The sequence below is a fragment of the Vulpes vulpes genome, chromosome 12 (genome assembly GCF_048418805.1).
Source record: "Vulpes vulpes isolate BD-2025 chromosome 12, VulVul3, whole genome shotgun sequence".
Taxonomy (NCBI): Eukaryota; Metazoa; Chordata; class Mammalia; order Carnivora; family Canidae; genus Vulpes; species Vulpes vulpes.
This window is the reverse complement of record NC_132791.1, coordinates 13,191,382-13,209,503: the sequence shown is the minus strand read 5'-3', so window position 1 is coordinate 13,209,503 and position 18,122 is coordinate 13,191,382. Positions and strand designations below refer to the sequence as shown.

The following is an 18,122-nucleotide window of genomic DNA, read 5'->3' as shown; positions in this document are numbered from 1 at the left end:
AGAGGCAGAGACACAGGCAGAGAGAGAAGCAGGCTCCATGCAGGGAGCCTGACGTGGGACTCGATCCTGGGACTCCAGGATCACACCCTGGGCCGAAGGCGGATGCTCCACCGCTGAGCCACCCAGGTGTCCCATGAAGAGGTATTTTGAAACTATGTCAAGATACTGTTTCTCATCAACCTTTCACCCACTGGCTTTAGCAACTCTTTGTGATTCTTCTCTGAAACAACCACTACTATGACTTTTGCCTAATGATGGTTTTCTAATACCATCATTCCTTCTATGTTTATTAGTTGGTGTTCTACTGGAAGGAAGAACTTTATCTTCTCTCCCACTTATATATTTATTCATTGAATAAATATCAAATTATGGATTTTTTTTCTATCTTCATTGTCTTTATGCCCGAATTGTCTCACATTTGCCCAATGAGAGCACATCCATACTGGCTTCTGTATACTTTGACTTGTCTCTATGAGCCTTTGAGTACTTCTTGTTTACTAACACAACCCAGATATTCCAGCCTCATCTTGGGCTTGCCCTGGCTCAGCTCTGTAATCACTAATTCTTAAAGGAACCCTGGTTCCTTTTGATGGAAGTTGGTATTTAGAAACCAAAGTCTAGGCACTACAAGTACTCATTGTGGTAGCTTTTATTGAAAATACAGAAAGCTGACTTCACCTAATGGCACTATACAATACTTTTTTGTTGTTTTATTGAAACGGCAATACAAAATACAGAAATACTGAAAATATTCCACCCCTTGCCTACGTCCTTGTGCCACTTCTATTTTTATTTTGTACATATGATTTCTAATCCTACATAGGAATGTGCATATTGGGATGCCTGGGTGGCTCAGCGGTTGAGCGCCTGCCTTCGGCCCAGGGAGTCCCAGGATCAAGTCCCAGGATCCAGTCCCAGGGTCGAGTCCCACATCAGGCTCCCTGCATGGAGCCTGCTTCTCCCTCTGCCTGTGTCTCTGCCTCTCTCTCTCATGAATAAATAAATAAAATATTTTTTAAAAAAAGAAATGTGCATATATATATGCACATTTATATATAGTTATATATGCAAAGTTGCAACCATATGTCATATCACTATGTTTTCCTTTTTTCACGTATGTTAAATCCTGTTCTAAATATGCTGTCGTGCTGCTACAAGGGCTTAATCCCTCTCCTTTCAAATGGCTTCCCCGAGTTCCATTGAGCAGCTGTGCCCTGTGTACTAAGTTCTTCTTTCTCTAGTGTGGGCATGTAGTGGCTTTTAGGTTTTAGCTATTCAGAGATAGTTCTGAAAATCTAGCATCCATGTTTTTTCTTCAGCTGTATTTGTTCCTCTGGATAAATTCCCAGAAGTCAAAAAAAGATTTTTTTTTAAGTGTAACACAATTTCTTTTCCTCACTATCTTTTCAACCTTTAATCTTTCACATTTCTTTCTCCTCCAAGGATGCCTGGAGCTCCAACAGTGCGTTGGAGTTTCACTGGTCTTCATCAAAGTCATAAAGCAAGGAGTGCCTACCAGGCACCAGATTCTGTGCTATAGCATAGCAGAACCACATATGGTTCAGAGATGTGTGCTTGTGCATGCATGTAGATGTGTTTGCCTTCTCAGGACAAATGTGCAAAGTGGGTCTTATCTGAGGAATTGAGAGACAAAGAGGTTAAGGAGTTTCTCTGGTGGCAAATGGCAGATCCGGGATTCAACCTGAGGTCTTTCTTACTGCAAAGACCTTGAACGTTACCATACAAAAGGCACTCCATCCTGCCATGATGTGTTGGCTGGGCTGCCACACCTGCTGCCTGCATTTAGGTCAGAGCTCGGATTTTTCTTCAGCATAAGCCTGATTCTGGGAGCCCTTCCTGTTTATCTAAATTACAAAGAACAAGGCTCTCAGGAGCTTAGCAGACCTGAGAAGAAATATGGGTGGAATAGTCATTAATTGAAGGACCAAACCTAAGACTTGCTAATTAATTTCAACCCAAGGGAGGGCTCCAATAGAGGCGGCAGACGCCAGATGTGAGTAACAAAAAACCCCAAAATAACAGTTGCTGAAAGAAGACAGAAGTTTGTATTTCTCACACATCGCCCTAAGGCAGTGCATTACAGTGATTAATTAGGAGCATGAGCTCCAATTCAAGCATACCTGTGTCCCTTAGGAGCTATATGATCTTGGGCTTCAGACTCTCTAGGCCTCTGTTTTTCCACTTAGGTAATAGAGAAATAGTGTCCAGTGTAAAATAGTGTTTTTTTTAATGATTATTAACTCCATTATTACATGCAAAATGCATAAAGCAGCTCCCAGCATACAGTGAATGTTCAGTAAATATTAACTCTTGTTGTTGGTCTTTTGCCTTAGTCTTGGACAGTTTAATATTTTTCCCGCTGATGTGGATGAAGAAATGGAGAGAGGGGCGCCTGGCTGGCTCAGTTGGTAGAGCATGTGACTCTTGATTTTGGGTTTGTAAGTTCAAGCCCCATGTTGGGCATGGAGCTTACTAAAGAAAGAAAGAAAGAAAGAAAGAAAGAAAGAAAGAAGAAAGAAAAAGAAAGAAAGAAAAAGAAAGAAGAAAGAAAGAAAGAAAGAAAGAAAGAAAGAAAGATAAAAACAGCAAAGAGAAAAAAGAAGGAAGGGAGAAAGAAAGAAGGAAATGGAAGGAGTGGGCAAGACTACAACTTGTCTCCCCATATCCTTTTTTTTCAGTCTTTAATGGTGACATTTACCTGATTTTTTAGATGGATATATAGCCATTCTGAACAAAGACTACATTTCCCAGCTCCACTTGCAGCTAAGTTATGACTATGTGACTCAGTTCTGGCCAGTGGGATATAAGTGGAAATGATATGTAATTACCAGGTAATGTCTAAAAGGAAGGGCCATTGTCTCCTCCTTGATTTCCTCTTCCCTGCTGGCTGGGATTCAGATATGATGGCTACAAGTCCAGCAACCATCGTGGGCAATGCAGTGACCTTGAAACTTGCAGAAGTTCATAATAGAGTAACAAGGTAGAAGGTGCCTGCGTCCTTGACACTTGGCATATCATATCAACCCTGGGCTGACAACCTCCAGACTTTTTTTTTTGAGAGAGAGAGAAAGAGGGGATAGAGAGCAAGGAGCAGGGGGTAGAGGGGCAGAAGAAGAGGGAGAGAGAGAATTTTAAGCAGCCTCCTTACCCAGCGTGGAGCCTGATACTGGGCTTGATCTCATGACCCTGAGATCATGACCTGAGCCAAAATCAAGAGTTCTCAGATGATTAACCAACTGAGCCACCCAGGTACCCCCACCCTCCACACTTCTTGAATAAACTTATGAGTAACTGTTATTTGAATGGGGTTTTTGTTTTGTTTTGTTTTTTGCCATTACAGCTGAGCACAACCTAACTAATACTAAAAATAGATCATATTTTAGTGACTTAGAGCTAAAAAAGCTAGCTGTATAGTTTATTGGATAACAACCAGAGCTCCGGAGCAATGGACTAAATCTGGCAGCATGGAGTTTAGCAATGATTGTGTAAAGTGCTTCCTTGGGTCCATAAAACCAGCCTTGCAATGGCCAAATGAGGTTGATATGGCCTTGGGGTCTCCTGAATGGAATGTCTTATAAAGGAGACAGCAGAGTGGCTTCACAGGGTATGTATGTGTCCCCATGGCCCCACCCCTGCCCCACAAGCATCAGAGTTCAAGGCATGCTGTGTATAAATTGATAGTGGGATGTTTCAGTTCAAGGGATTTGGGCCTCTGATAATAGCACGGTGTCCAGCAGGAAGGAAGCGATGACTCTGCATTAGTTTTTATAGGTCAATCCGCACCCGGAATATAAACAAATGAGAATGTTTTCAAAGACAAGCCTGGAAAAGACATCTACTTTGAAAAGAGGTATCTTGGGGTGAGGGACGTGAAAAGAAATGATCACTGTATTCAATTATCGGAAGGGATGTTACAGAGAAAGAAGAGTTTCTATAATCTTGTCCTAAGGCCTTGAAGGGTTCTAATGGTTAGAAAGACAGATTTTATCAGCCAACTAACATGTTAATCACCTATTACTATCAGGCTCTGGCAGTGACTGCTAATTGTCCTACCCAATATCTGTTCTGTCCTTCTTCCCCGTGAGTTTAACCCAGATGTTGTTCCAGTCACCCAAGTGCCCAACTAAAACACCCACCTTCTCAGACTGAAGTCTGAGGTGGTCATGTGACCTCATTCTTGCAAAGAGATATGAGGTGAAATATAAGAGAGAATTCCAAGGAAGGTTTGCCTTCTAATAGAAGTGCCTCCCATCCTCCAGGTTTCCCTGCCTTCTCCCTGTCTGGAATGCAGCCACGCCTGCCTCTATTTGTCTTGGGTTTGCAAAGTTAACAGGACAGCAGAACCTATACTCAGCAGCACGTGGATCTTCAGATACTAATGGGCTTATTATTTTTGTCTTTGTTTTAAAATAATGGCTTTGTTATTGTCCGTGTTTTAAGGAATGGATCTTGGTAACAGGATTCCTTTGCGACTGTATGTCCTAGGAACTAACCAGTAGGGATCAGGTTATTGGCAGCAGTCGTCTTACAAGCAGGAGGAAGAACCACAGGTGAAAGATGGCAGAGCAGAAAGATGGGAGGAGCCTAGCTCCTGGAGGACAGCTCCTTATACAGCTTTTCCTTTGTGCTTCCTGTTACCTAAGAAAGATTGATGCCTTCCTGGTTTAGGCCACGGTAACAGGTTTCTTGCCTGTGCAGCTGAGATGCAGTCCCAGCCCAGGCACCATGCTGACTTTGAGGGGGTCAGGAAAGGCTTGCTCGTGGAGTCACTGGCTTTTCCTGCCTCTCGGTCAGAAGGTGAGGAGGAAGTTCCCAGAAACAAATGGACTGAGTTGGGGGAAAGGAAGTGATCTCCTTGACCCTAGAGGAATGCATGCAGAGGCTGGGAAGCACTTTTTCTTTTTTTTAAGATTTTATTTATTTATTCATGAGAGACAGAGAGAGAGAGAAGCATAGACACAGGCAGAGGGAGAAGCAGGCTCCCCCGTAGGAGCCTAACATGGGGCTCGATCCTGGGACTCCAGGATCACACCCTGGGCCAAAGGCAGGCACTAAACCACTGAGCCACCCGGGCGTCCCAGCACTTTTGTAGCTGCAGTGTTATAAAGCAGTGTTCAGTTTTGAGTGAAGAGTTGGATTCAAGGGCCTTTAAAGTCCATTCTAGAACAAAAACTTTTCAAAAGTCAGAAAGTTTGTTAAAAAAAAGGTGGGCTCAGGGCATTTAAGTGTTGGTCACTGAACAGATGGTGTGTTTCAGCCGTAGACTGCACCGGAATATACGATCTTCATTAGTTTCTAAGAAAGCGCTCTCCCTGAACCCCCCTGGGTAACCATGTCATGCCAATTTTTAAGTTTCTAATGGAATTTTAGTTTATGTTTTATTCGTAGTAAAGTAATTTATCCCACTCTTCCACTACTAGGGTTTCTATTTATCTTGGGTTTGCAAAGTTAACACGACAGCAGAACCTATACTCAGCAGCGCTTGGATTTTCAGATACTAATGGGTTTATTATTTTTGTCTTTGTTTTAAAATAATGGCTTTATTATTGTCCGTGTTTTAAGGAATGGATCTTGGTAACAGGATTCCTTTTCGACTGTATGTCCTAGGGACTAACCATTAGGGATCAGGTTATTGGCAGAGTTTTTGTAAATGTGGTGGTTGGTGTTCTTCATGCGAAAGGAGGGTTTTTTTCCTCTTGTATCGAAGTCTGGGTTCTTTGATGGGGTGAATATAAGAAAGGACCATTTCAGTCCTTCCTGGAGGCCGTGTCAGATCCTCCGGGGTGATCTCAAGCCTGGGGAGGGGCTGCCTCTGTGAAGGTACCCAGTGGAGCCCGGCAAGCGGGAAAGGCTCAGTAGATGTTGGGGGAATGAATGAACACATGAGGCCCTTTCCAGCCTGACTATCCCTGAGTCAAGGCTGGGAGATGCTATCATATGCGCTGCGTGGGGTGCAAATCAGTGTTTCTCAAAGTGCATCACAATGGAAGATGGAGGGAGGATAAGAAGGTGGTGCTTAAAATGGAAATTTTGAAAAAAAAAAAAATGGAAATTTTGATTTAAAAAAATTTTTTTTAAAGATTTTATTTATTTATTCATGAGAGACACAGAGACATAGGCAGAGGGAGAAGCAGGCTCCTCGATGGGATCCCCACACCCCAGGATCACGACCTGAGCCGAAGGCCACCACTCAACCACTGAGCCACCCAGGCATCCCTAAAATGGAAAATTTTCATTCAAGGCCCTACTCCAAACCTGCTGATTCAGAATCTCTGCAGCTGGGCCTCAGGAATCCACATTTTGACAATCCCTGCCCTCCCAGCGGCTCTCCTGTGTGATGAACTCTAGCACCACCGGTGTGTATATTGGCTGTTCTGGTTAAAACTTCCAAAGAGGGATGGGACCTTAGAAAGGAGCAGGAATTCCAGCTGGAGCAGGATTTTGGGTGGTCATCCTCGAGGAAGCAGCCGTAGCAGATGTGCTTGTGTCTGACGACACCTGCTGGTTGCTCGTGACAATTAGCAAACGCACCAGCCCCTCCAACTGCACAGGTGTTTTCTCTTATGGGGCCTACAATACTGTGGGTGCTGCATTTTAGTGTTTGAATTCTAACAGCAGTGAATAATATCCCCAAACCCCAGGTATTGGGGGGACATCTGCTTTCACATTTCTGTCCTCTTTTCACTAGCTCTGGGTAGAATCAAGAGATTCTTGAAGAATATGGTCCTTCAATTATCTTATATGTTTCTTAGAACAAATATTCTTATTTCTTTTTTTAAAAAAAGATTTTATTTATTTATTACAGAGAGAGAGAAAGCAAGAGGAGAGGCAGAGGGAGAAGCAGATTCCCCGCTGAGCAGAAAGCCTGATGCAGGCCTGATCCCAGGACCCTGAGATCATAACCTGAGCCAAAGGCAGACACCTAACTGACTGAGCTACCCAGGCCCCCAAATATTCTTATTTCATGCTCCTATGAAACACTGACAAGTTTTGGATTTCCTCTGATTTACTGAAACTTCAACTAGAGAGCTCATTCTTTGTGGTTGTTTTAACGAAATCATGAGAAGCCAACTTTTATCTCTCACTGAAGACTCCAGGCAGGATAAAGAGGAAAATGTTTCAAGATATCTTAGTGTAATTGGTTCCTTTCCTTACTGAGCACCTACTCTATGCCGGCCCTCCTCTCAGGGAGTTCAAAGTTCAGGAATAGAGAGGGGGTGGGTGTGGTCAATGCCATGGAAGTGCGTGTGATGTGTAGAAGCAGTGAGGGGATAGAGGTGGAATCCAGAAATATGATGAAGCCTGCAACAAATTCATTCTTCTGAATCCTACACAGACATTCCCAGGTCGGAAGTTCCGAGAATAGAGACAAGTATGTGCTAAAACATAGAGGTGTGAAATGGGATTTGGGGTGTCTGCACTGGGAGCGGGGTAACCTCCAATTAATTTGCTCTTATGAAGAGTGAGGCTGCAAGTGACGGGTGCTGGGGCCAAGGAGGCAGGCTGGGCCTCATCCACCTGCCAAGAGGATTAGATTTCACCCTATAGGTGTGAATGACCACTGAAAAGTTGAAATTTAAGATTTGCTTTTTTTTTTTTAAGGTTTTATTTATTTATTCATGAGAGACACAGAAAGAGAGAGAGGCAGAGACACAGGCAGGGGGAGAAGCAGGCTCCACGCAGGGAGCCTGATGCGGGACCCGATAGCGCCCTGGGCCAAAGGCAGGCACTAAACTGCCAAGCCACTCAGGGATCCCTAAGATTTGCTTTTTATCAGATAATTTATTCATTGGAATATCAATGCAGTAAGTATAGGACTTCCTTTGTAACTAATGGGTCAAATCTGAGTCCAAATTCCTGAAGATTGTATATAGTAGTTGAGAATTTTGTGCAGATTCAACACAAAAAGTTCCAGTCCATTTGGAAAATCTCTTAACATTCTAGTAATTAGATTTGGCCTGTGTATTTCAACAGGAGGTTCTTTTTATGTAGATAGATGGCAGGCCTGGATTTCTGCACCTTTTTTCTAAAGATCATACTTATTTATGTATTTGAGAGAGAGAAATAATAAAAGCAGGGGGAGGGGCAGAGGGCGAGGAAGAGGGAAAGAATCTCAAGCAGACTCCATGCTGAGCGTGGAGCTGGAAGATCCATCTCATGACCTTGAGATCCTGACCCGAGCCCAAACCAAGAGTGGGACACTTAGCCACCCAGGCGCCCCATCATGCCTTTTATTTCAGAGCTTCTGCACTGCCTTCTCTTCCTGTCCTAACAGGACCCTCCATGAAGCTTTGCCTGTCACACAAAATTCCTCAAGTATCCTTCCCAGGACCCAAAGCTAGCACTGGTTCATAGAGCCAGAGGCAGGAAAGAAACCAATTCATTGTTTTGTGCATAATTGTTCACCTTTTAAAAATAATAAATGATTGGGGCACTTGGGTGGCTCAGTCAGTTATATGTCTGCCTTCAGCTCAGGTCATGATCCCAGGATCTTGGGATCGTGCCCCACATTGGGCTCCCTGCTCAGAGGGGAGCCTGCTTCTCCCTCTCCTTCTGCCCACCACTCCCCCTGCTTGTGCACTTTCTCTGTCTCTCAAATAATTAAACAAATGAAATCTTTAAAAAATAATAAGTGATAATGGATATATTTCCATGTTGCTTTTCACAGCAGCATAAGGTGCTCACCTTGTGTTCAAGCTACATAATCAACACTTTTCCTCGTGAAAGATGGACAAACACAATCTTTTTATTTCTCCCTCCTCCCTTCTGCTCCATCTTCAGCCACACTGTGTATATATCCTTACACACTTGACCTGAGCCAGCAGAAAGAGCATGGATTTCAACTGATGGACTTGAATTTGAATATTGCCTCCTCCCTGCCATTATGTTAGCAAGCCACTTAACTTTTCCTTTTTTTTTTTTTTTACTGGGCAAAAGGAGCTAATAATACCTTCTCTTGAGGATTGAGTGAGAAAAATATGTATAAAATGACTGAGACCAGTACCCAACACCCAGCAGGCCCTTAATAAATGTTAGTCCTTTCCCTTTTTTCTTTCCTTCCCTTGATATCGATGAATCATCAAAAGACCAGGAAGCACACAGCATTCAGACTGCAACAGTGGTAAGTGGCTATTAGTTCATGCTGTTCTGTGCTGTTCTATGGGGTTTACCTCTGAAACAGGTTAATTAAATAAGAGACCTTTTCTTAGCTTACAGATTTTCTGCCCCAATCGTTCTGTAAAGAGTTTGAGCTCTTTCAAGTATGGAGTCTGACGGTCATTAACCAGCTGTTCCAAGAGGAATCCAGTCCTGTCAATATTTGCTCACCGCTGGCCATGGACCATAACTCTGATGTGATCCCCAGAACCAGGCTCTCTTGACCTGGGGGTGGGACTGCCCCATCAGCACAGATAAGTAGCTTGTGCCTGACTGGCCCAGCCCCAAATCAGGAGAGGGTCTCTTAGCCACTCATGCCGAAGTGTGACTTTCTTATTAACAGGTATTACCTAACAGATGGAGGGTTCTTGCTTATTAGCCAGGTCAACAGCCTAAAGGACATTACTCTCAAAGATTTGGTCCAAAGTTAATCTTTGACTTCAAGGGATAACATTTGGGGGGACAGTTCCCCAAAATTGTATATATTCTGTTCTGTGGTAGTCATCTACTCTTAATATCCCAGAAATGCAGAGATATTGGCAAATTGTGCCTGAACAAAGTTTGGCCGTGGACATGACAATCAAAAAAGAGTCAAGTGACAAAAGATTGAAAAACCACAAAAGAAAAAGACTTAGAAGATGAAGAATCCTAATGGTGGCATGCAGATGTGTGGTAGGAATTGTGCTGGTTTGCACACCTTCGGTACCTCCGAATAGCACTAATATAAATTATATAATATACACCTGCCTGAGGGGGTGTTTATATGTAATATTAGTGCTACCTACCACAGACAAAGCTGGTGACTGACATGGGGAGATAATGATGATACTCAAACATTACTCTGCTTTATTGTACTTGAAGGATTTTAAAGTATGTTCAAAGCAATTTTTTAAAAAATATTTTATTTATTTATTTATTTATTTGACAGAGAGCACGAGAGAGCACAAGCAGGAGGAGAGGGAGAAGCAGACTTCCTGCTGAGCAGGGAGCCAGATGTGGGGCTCTATCCCAGGGCCCTGGGATCACAACCTGAGCCAAAGGCAGATGCTTAACCGACTGAGCCACCCAGGCTTCCCAAAGCAATTTTTTTATTTTTGTGTTTAATAAGCTCAAAGGGTTGGGAAGGAGATTGTACCTTCATTGTAGTTTTACAAAGGGAGCACCTTTCAGGAAATACACGAGTCAAGAGAAAGAGCCTTTGGACAGACCGTATCTCCCCATCTGGGATTTTAAAGGTTTGAACACACTACACTCCAGGAAGCATCTTGTTTGCTCTGGAACTTCTAATTTACAGGTACATACAATGGCTAAATTATTAATAGAAATTAATTTAGTAATCCCTACCTTCTAACCGGTTTAGGAGTCCTCGTAGAAGGCAGCATGTTTGCATGCTGCCTGCTTTGACGGTTGGAGAGCAGAATCTGGTGCTTTGCACCCTTCATAGTATACTCAGCTGTCTTTGGAACAGCTGGTGCCTGTGCTGTTTGAAACCTGTCAATCATTTGCTCAGAGGGCTCTTCTGTCTGCTATTACTCAGGACAGATGCCATGGTCCCCAGAGCCCATCCAGTCCAGGATCCCCTGGTCTGGATGGAAAGCATCCTGCTGCCTGCAGCCGCAACCACCCCCCCACCCCCCATTGGGGCAGAAAGAGAGGGGAGACACCAAATGTCCTGTTTAACTTCCTGTTAGATTCCAAGGAAGAGGGAGGAAGACACAGGACTTAATTAAATAAAAATCATGGTTATCTGTAACTTCTGTTATTTACGAAGCGTTGGCCTACTATTGGGAATGGAAAATTAAAGTTATCATGAGATTCGTAATTTGTCCTGGAAACAGAAATGTGTGCATGCAGGAGTCAGAGTGGAGTTACAAAGGCTCTTTCCTTTCACTGGAAATCACATATCCCTTTTTCTATACACATCCCTTTCTTTTCTTCCAAAGTAAGGAAGTCTCCAGTGTCAGAAAGTTGAGCTGATTATAGTCAATATAATATTTATTTAAATAGCATGGTCTAGATAGATCTGCTTTTGGGTTGCTTTGATATGCCTCCAAGAAAAGAACTGCAAAAGCCCATTTGAAGACATAGGTAGATAGCATAATTTTGGGAGATAAAAAGTGTTCAGCAGAATTTGAATAAACTGACAGATACCTAGAGTTCCAGAGGTGTAACTACATTATATATTTTAAGAAGGCAGATGTTAGGCATTTAAAAAAATCATTTTATGTTAACTTATTTTTTCATTATAAAACGATACCTGGGAATGATCCTTCTGGTTTTCAAATAGATGGTCTGATAAATAAAACGCATTAGTCTTTTGTGAATCAGATGTGCTAGTATGGTACATGTTGTTCCAGGAACAGCCACCATTTACTGAACACTTACTAAGTGAGAGCTACAGCACTATGGGCTTTATGTGGATTATCTCTTTACATCCTTATAAATCATGAGACATTGAATTGTTCCTATTTTATTTTATTTTTTAAAAAGATTTTATTCATGAGAGACACAGAGAGAAAGAGAGAAGCAGAGACACAGGCAGAGGGAGAAGCAGGCTCCATGCAGGGAGCCTGATGTGGGACTGGATCCTGGGACTCCAGGATCATGCTTGGACCAAAGGCAGACGCCCAACTACTGAGCCACCCAGGCGTTCCCTCCATTTTATTTTCTGATTTTTATTTTTTTAAAGATTTCGTGTTTAAGTAACCTCTACACACAATGGGGGTCTTGAACACACAACCCTGAGATCAAGAGTCGCATGCTCTACCGGCAGAGCCAGCCAGGCGCCCCAGTTCCCATTTTAAAGATAAGAACACAATGACTCAGATCAGAGGGCCTCTAGCAGGTTACTGACGTGTTAGATCCACAGTGATTAACAGACCTCTGGATTATGGGGGTTTATATAATAGCCCACGTTCAGAGAAGAGAGCAACAATATTCATGATCCAGTCTTGCTTTAGGTTCATAATCCTCCAGGCATCTCCTTGTAATTTCTTTGGCGCCTGGGTATGTTATTTTCCAACCGTGTATAGGGCCCAAGTCTTCCAATAACTAGCCATAGATTCAGTGTTATGCTTGCTGAAATCTTTTACTAGGTGCCAGCTGACAGGAGGCAAGATGGTGTTGTTGGGTTGGACTTTCCTGAGTTACAACAATAAGGACGTCCACGAGCACCTCTTTTAACTCAAGCTCAAAGTCAAATCTAGCAATTTAAGTACTCATTCCAGTACCAATTTAAGTACTCATTCTCAATTTGAAGTACTTTTCCTACTTCAAATGTAAGAACTGCCCCTAGGGGCCTCATGCTCTGATGTGGGGTCTCCTGTTCCATCAGCTGCCAAGAGACAGACCCCTGGCTAGGGCAATCCTGTCACAAGTCTTGGTGAGGTGATGTGGCCACTGGCTAACAGTAAAATTTGCATTATGTTTTAAAAGCTCATTGTAAAATAATGCTCTCCAAATTATAGTTCCTTGGGGCAAAACCTGGACTTGGTGTCCTATTTGTGGTCTGCATGAAGTTAAACATTTTCTCTCAAAATTCTTCGAGTGCCATCACCAATCTAAACAAAGAAAGAATTTTAACTTATTTAGATTACTATCCAGACCTAAAGAAGAAGTTTGGGGCATGATATACAAGTCACCTAATTAAAAACTCTAGAATCTTCCATAGCTTTTCCTTCTCCCCAGTCATCTCCCAGCCCCCAACGAGGAACAAAGCTAGATTTATCTCAGGCCCTGTGTGGGACATAGTAGGTACTCAACAAAGGCTACTTATTGAGTGGACAAAGGAAAAGTGGGAGGGAGAGAAGGAAAGCGGGAGGACAGTTTAGAACTTCAGTGTTCAAAATCTGCCCTAAGGTTAACAGTGTGCAGAAACAGCTCTTTTAAAAGTTATTTGGCGATGTGCATTAAAATCTGAAGAATGTGCACATCCCTTAATCAAGTACTTCTGTATTTAGAAATTAAAGACGTGCAAAAAGATTTTGCCACAAACCATTGTTCCCAGTGAGATATTTCAACCAACCTAAATGTCCAACAAGAAGGAATCAGATTGGTGAATCACAATACATCCATAGCTGTTCTTCCTCTGGTTTTCCCCATCTCAGTAAATAGCATGACTGCTAAGCCAGCTGCTCAGGCTGGGAAGCTAGAATCATTCCTAAATTTCCCTCCCTCCATTTCAACTGTTATTCCAAATCCTATCATTTTCCAAAATACACAGGGAGTCATCTTGTGTTAGCCCAAGCCGGCACTAGATGACGTCAAGTCTAAAAGCCAGTGTATGAAACAGTTGTGAAGGTTTCAAGGGTTTACTTGTCATGATACGAGGAAATACATTGTTCCAATAACGGTAAGTGGGTAATGATGACTCCATCAACATCAGGTAGGATGAAATTAACTGAGAGACATAGAGAAACATGGACAAGGAAAAATTAGAAAACAATGATACAGGATCATACACATAAAACATACTGTACTATGCTTGATGGATGGTCTATGAGATTTTTCAAAGTTAATTTTGACTAGATGCATTCAGTACCGCCTGAAGTAGCACTGAGCATCAGGTCCTCACTCCTGCCCTCCTCCCTCTGGACCCCTTCAGAGGGCAAGAAGTCCACAGAGCCGAAGGGACATGGCCCCCCAAAGCCCACTTCCTTCTCCTGAGGCCACACTGAAGAAACCCAAGCCCCCAGAACTCTCTCCTTCAACAAGGCCTGAATGGGTTTCTTCTCCAGGTACCTCCTCCAAGGGTGGATCCTGGCTGTGGCAGGGGTGTGGATGGATCTTGGACTAGTGGGCTCAGGAGTCTGCAGAGAGCATCAGAGGGTGGCTGGAGCAAGGGATGGGAAAAGTATGGGTCCTCTTGCCTCCGACCCCACAAGTGCTAGTAGCCACCCTGGATGCGGTATTTCCTGCCACCTCCCCCCAAACGCCACCATATCTCATCTGCACCCATTACTACCTCTACACTACTCTGGGCCCTGTCCTCTCTTAGGTGGATTGCCGTGGTACTCCCCTAACTAGCTTCCTGTCGTATGCTCTTGTCCCCCAGTCCGTTCTCCCACACAGGATAAGCAGAGCGAGCTTTCTCAAACGTGAATCGGATCATGTAACTGCCATGGTGTGACAAGGTGGTGTCTACTCCGTGCCATGGTGTGGGTGCCCTCCAGCTCCTGCTGTCTCGGCCTCAACAAATGCCAGCCACAGACACCATCTTTCGGTTTCCAGCGCTTGCTAAGAAATTTTCCACCTCAGGGCCTTCAAGTATGTTGCCATGCTGTGCCATCCTCCATAATGAATTTTTAATGGTGGCCTACCTTTTAATTCGGCCACCTGCATCTATTTCTCCTGTTTGTTTAATGCCTACGACCTCCATCAAATTGTAATCATCACATTCAACAATACACACACCAGAACTTAGTAGTATGTAGTACACATGTGCCATTAATTAATCTGTAAATGGAGTACCATTTTGTCATAAAATAATATTTATTGGCATATAAAATGGCACATGATGTAAAATTAAATGAAAAAAGCAGATTATGTAGTAATATAATCCCATTTTTGTTTCTAAAAATGTGAATATGGGCAGCCTGGGTGGCTCAGCACTTTAGTGTCACCTTCAGCCCAGGGCGTGATCCTGGAGACCCGGGATCGAGTCCCACATCAGGCTCCCTGCATGGAGCCTGCTTCTCCCTCTGTCTGTGTCTCTGCTTCTCTCTTTCTCTGTGTCTCTCATGAATAAATAAATAAATATAATCTTAAAAAAATTAAATTAAATAAAAAATGTGACTATATATACTACACATACATTTGTGTGTATTAAAAAATATGCAAGGTGCAACAGTGGTTTTCTGGGTTGCAAAATTATAATTTATGTTTGCTTATCTTTTAAATACTGAGTGTGTATTATCTTCATAATAAGAACACATTTTGGTTTTTATAACTAAATAAATACATTAATATCCATCTGTACAGAAACTGTCCCAGTAAACTGACATTTTACTTGGAAATAGGTTAGATGTCCAGTGTTATGGGATTGTTGAGCTGGGTTGTGGCACAACAATTCAATAAAATGGTAGGTAACCATTAAAAAATCATTATGAAGGATGCCACAGCCTTTAAAATACTAATGATATGACATTAACTTAGATATTTAAAAAGTGGGATGAAATGATAAAAAATACTTTTAAATGGCTTCTTTTGTTCACCAAACTCCCTATTATATCACTTAGTACATTTCTACATGCTTGAACAATTTGTGTCTGATATCCGCTAGTTACATGTTAATTTTTTTGGTAAGAATATTTGTAGAATTTAGGCTTTATATATAAATTACTTCTAAATAAAATTTCAAATTCCCTAGAATGTGAAATGCATCGCTAATCCACAAGGGGGCGATATCATAGTCATTAAGCCACATGAGAGAATTTGCTGAGGTTACTCAGTGCATTGCATCGTTCCTGACGTTATTTCTTATTTGATCTTTGATCTACGTTGGCATTTACATTCCTTTTACGCCCTAGAAATGTAATATATTTTGTGCTTTTATTTTTAAATTATGAAGTAAGTAATTCCCCTGGCTGGGAGGAAGTGAAGGTATCTCTCCGCCCATACGTTTTTGGTTCCTCACTACTTGGCTTCCTAAATCTTTTTCATTTTCTAAAATAACAAATAATATCAATTGATATTTCCTGAAAACATTCTATGAGTAAGTCACTGTGGTGGGTCTTTATATATATTATCTCATTTACTCTTGCACAGTGGATGGTCTTCATTTTACAGATGAGAAAATAGAGGCTAAGGGAAGATTGGTAATTTGCCCAAAGTCCACAGTTATTTTTTGCCAGAGCCTGGATTCAAGCCCAGTCTCTGTAAAGAAATTGTTAAATGGATAAATTGAAAACTAAGCAAATAAAGGAGTAAATAAATGGCTATACATAAATAAATGAGAGAGAGAGAGAGAGAGAGGGAGAGTGTGTGTGTGTGTATCTATCTACTATCTATCTAATTCGGGTCATATTAAAAATAAAAGGTTACAGTAAGTTAGATACCTATTAAATAATTTCTATCCTCTGTTTTCCCTTAACATAAAATATGAGAATTTTATTGTGTGTTATTAAAAATTCCTTGCAAACAAGGCTATAATAGATTTATAATCTTCTTTCATTTTATGTACTATATTTTCTTCAGTCTTTCCTCTATAATTGAAATTAGTAGTTCCCCCTCAAAATTAGATAATTATTAATAATGTTAAAACGATCACTTTTGTATAGAGATCTTTGTCTTTATTTCTGCCCATTGTTAAGGTTACATCTCTGGAACTTGAATGACTTATTAGATAAAACGAAACAAACTTTTTTTTCTTAAATTTTATTTATTTGAAAGAGAGGGTGAGAGAGAGAGAGAAAACATGAGCGGGGGAGGGGCAGATCCTACCCACTGAGCAGGGAGCCCAATGTGGGGATCAATTCCAGGACCCTGAGATCATGACCCGAGCCAAAGGCAGATGCTTAACCAACTGAACCACCGAGGCACCACAAGAAATGAACTTTTAAAAGGCTCTTGTTAAGTTAAAGGTTTATTTTATTTTTTTTAAAGATTTTATTTATTAATTCGTGAAAGACATGGAGAGAGAGGCAGAGGTAGAGGGAGAAGCAGGCTTCCCACAGTGAGCCCAATGCAGGACTCGATCCCAGGACCCCAGGATCATGACCTGAGCCGAAGGCAGACGCTCAACCACTGAGCCACCCGGGTGCCCCTAAGTTAAAGTTTTAACCTGATGATCAAAGTAACTCATTTTCCTTTCAATATATGTAGCAAATATTTCCAGAAAGGAAAGAAAAACTATGCTGTATCCCCCTTACCAGAATTAACTACTTTTATGATGTTTATTTCCTGCTATATATTTATGTATGTGTAATATTTATCTACACATACGTCTCATTTCCACAGAGTTGGTAATAAAACATATACACATAGAAGCTTTCATATCCTGTCCTCGCCATTTAAACATTATATATAACATTATATATAGGATGTACATATACATAAACATATTTCAGATATTAAATATTCTTCAGAAACATGATTTATAATAGTGGATTTATATTTCCTTATGTTAATGTTTTATCATTAAACTTTTAGATTATTTTAATCTTTTGGTTGTAGGATGTATTTGTCATACTGCTGATTGTTCCTTAAGATAGACTTCTGGAAATGGTATCACTAGATCAAAAGGTAAAGGTACTTCTTTATGAATGTTGATACATATTGCCAAATTGCTTTCAAGAAAGGTACCAATTTACTAAGGTAAATACTTACTAAGGTCTATGAATGTCCCCATTTTCCCACACCTGGCAGCTACTCAGGACACCATTCTCACTCACTTCTGATAACCCTAATGGCAGAAGATGAATGACACTCTCTTGTTTTTGCTTGCATTTCTTTATTAGTGAATTAAATATGTTGCATTACTTTATCAGCCTTTTATATTTCCTCTTCTGTAAATTCTCTATTCATGTCCTTTGCCAATTTTGTTATTGAGATATCACTGCTTTCCTTACTGTTGGATAAATTATTTTTATATATTAGGGATATTAGCATCTTTTCAGTCATATATTCATTGCAAATATTTTTCCTTATTTATAATGTGTCTAATTTTGTTAGTGATATTTTATCTATAAATGGTCTAAATTTTTATGATAGACAAATTGATTTATTTTGTGTTATTTTCCCAGTTTTTTTGTTCAAGTCTTTCCTTATTCCCCTAAATCAATAAAATACTTACCTATATATTCTTCTATCTTTTCAATTTTTTTATTTTCAAAATTGAGGTATGGGGTACCTGAATGGTCAGTCAGTTAAGCGTCTGCCTTTGGCTCAGGTCATGATCTTGGGGTCCTCGGATTGAGCCCCACCTCGGGCTGCCTACAGTGGGGAGA

At 41.3% G+C, this 18,122-nt stretch overlaps 1 protein-coding gene across 14 annotated transcripts in view; it reads left to right on the top strand.

The window, feature by feature from the left end:
* SLC44A1 (solute carrier family 44 member 1) overlaps positions 1 to 18,122 on the top strand; it is a 192,394-nt gene that overhangs the window by 163,442 nt on the left and 10,830 nt on the right. For 2 of the 14 annotated variants that reach the window (XR_003235584.2, XR_011995463.1), the window contains exons 16-17: positions 9,108 to 9,142; positions 9,231 to 10,471. The exons of 7 other annotated variants lie outside the window; for them this stretch is intronic. The gene's annotated coding sequence lies outside the window, so the exon portion shown is untranslated. Of the gene's footprint in view, positions 1 to 9,107; positions 9,143 to 9,230; positions 10,472 to 14,230; positions 14,443 to 18,122 lie in introns of those variants that run through there. 5 more of the 14 variants (XR_011995460.1, XR_011995465.1, XR_011995464.1 and 2 more) reach the window with 4 other exon arrangements.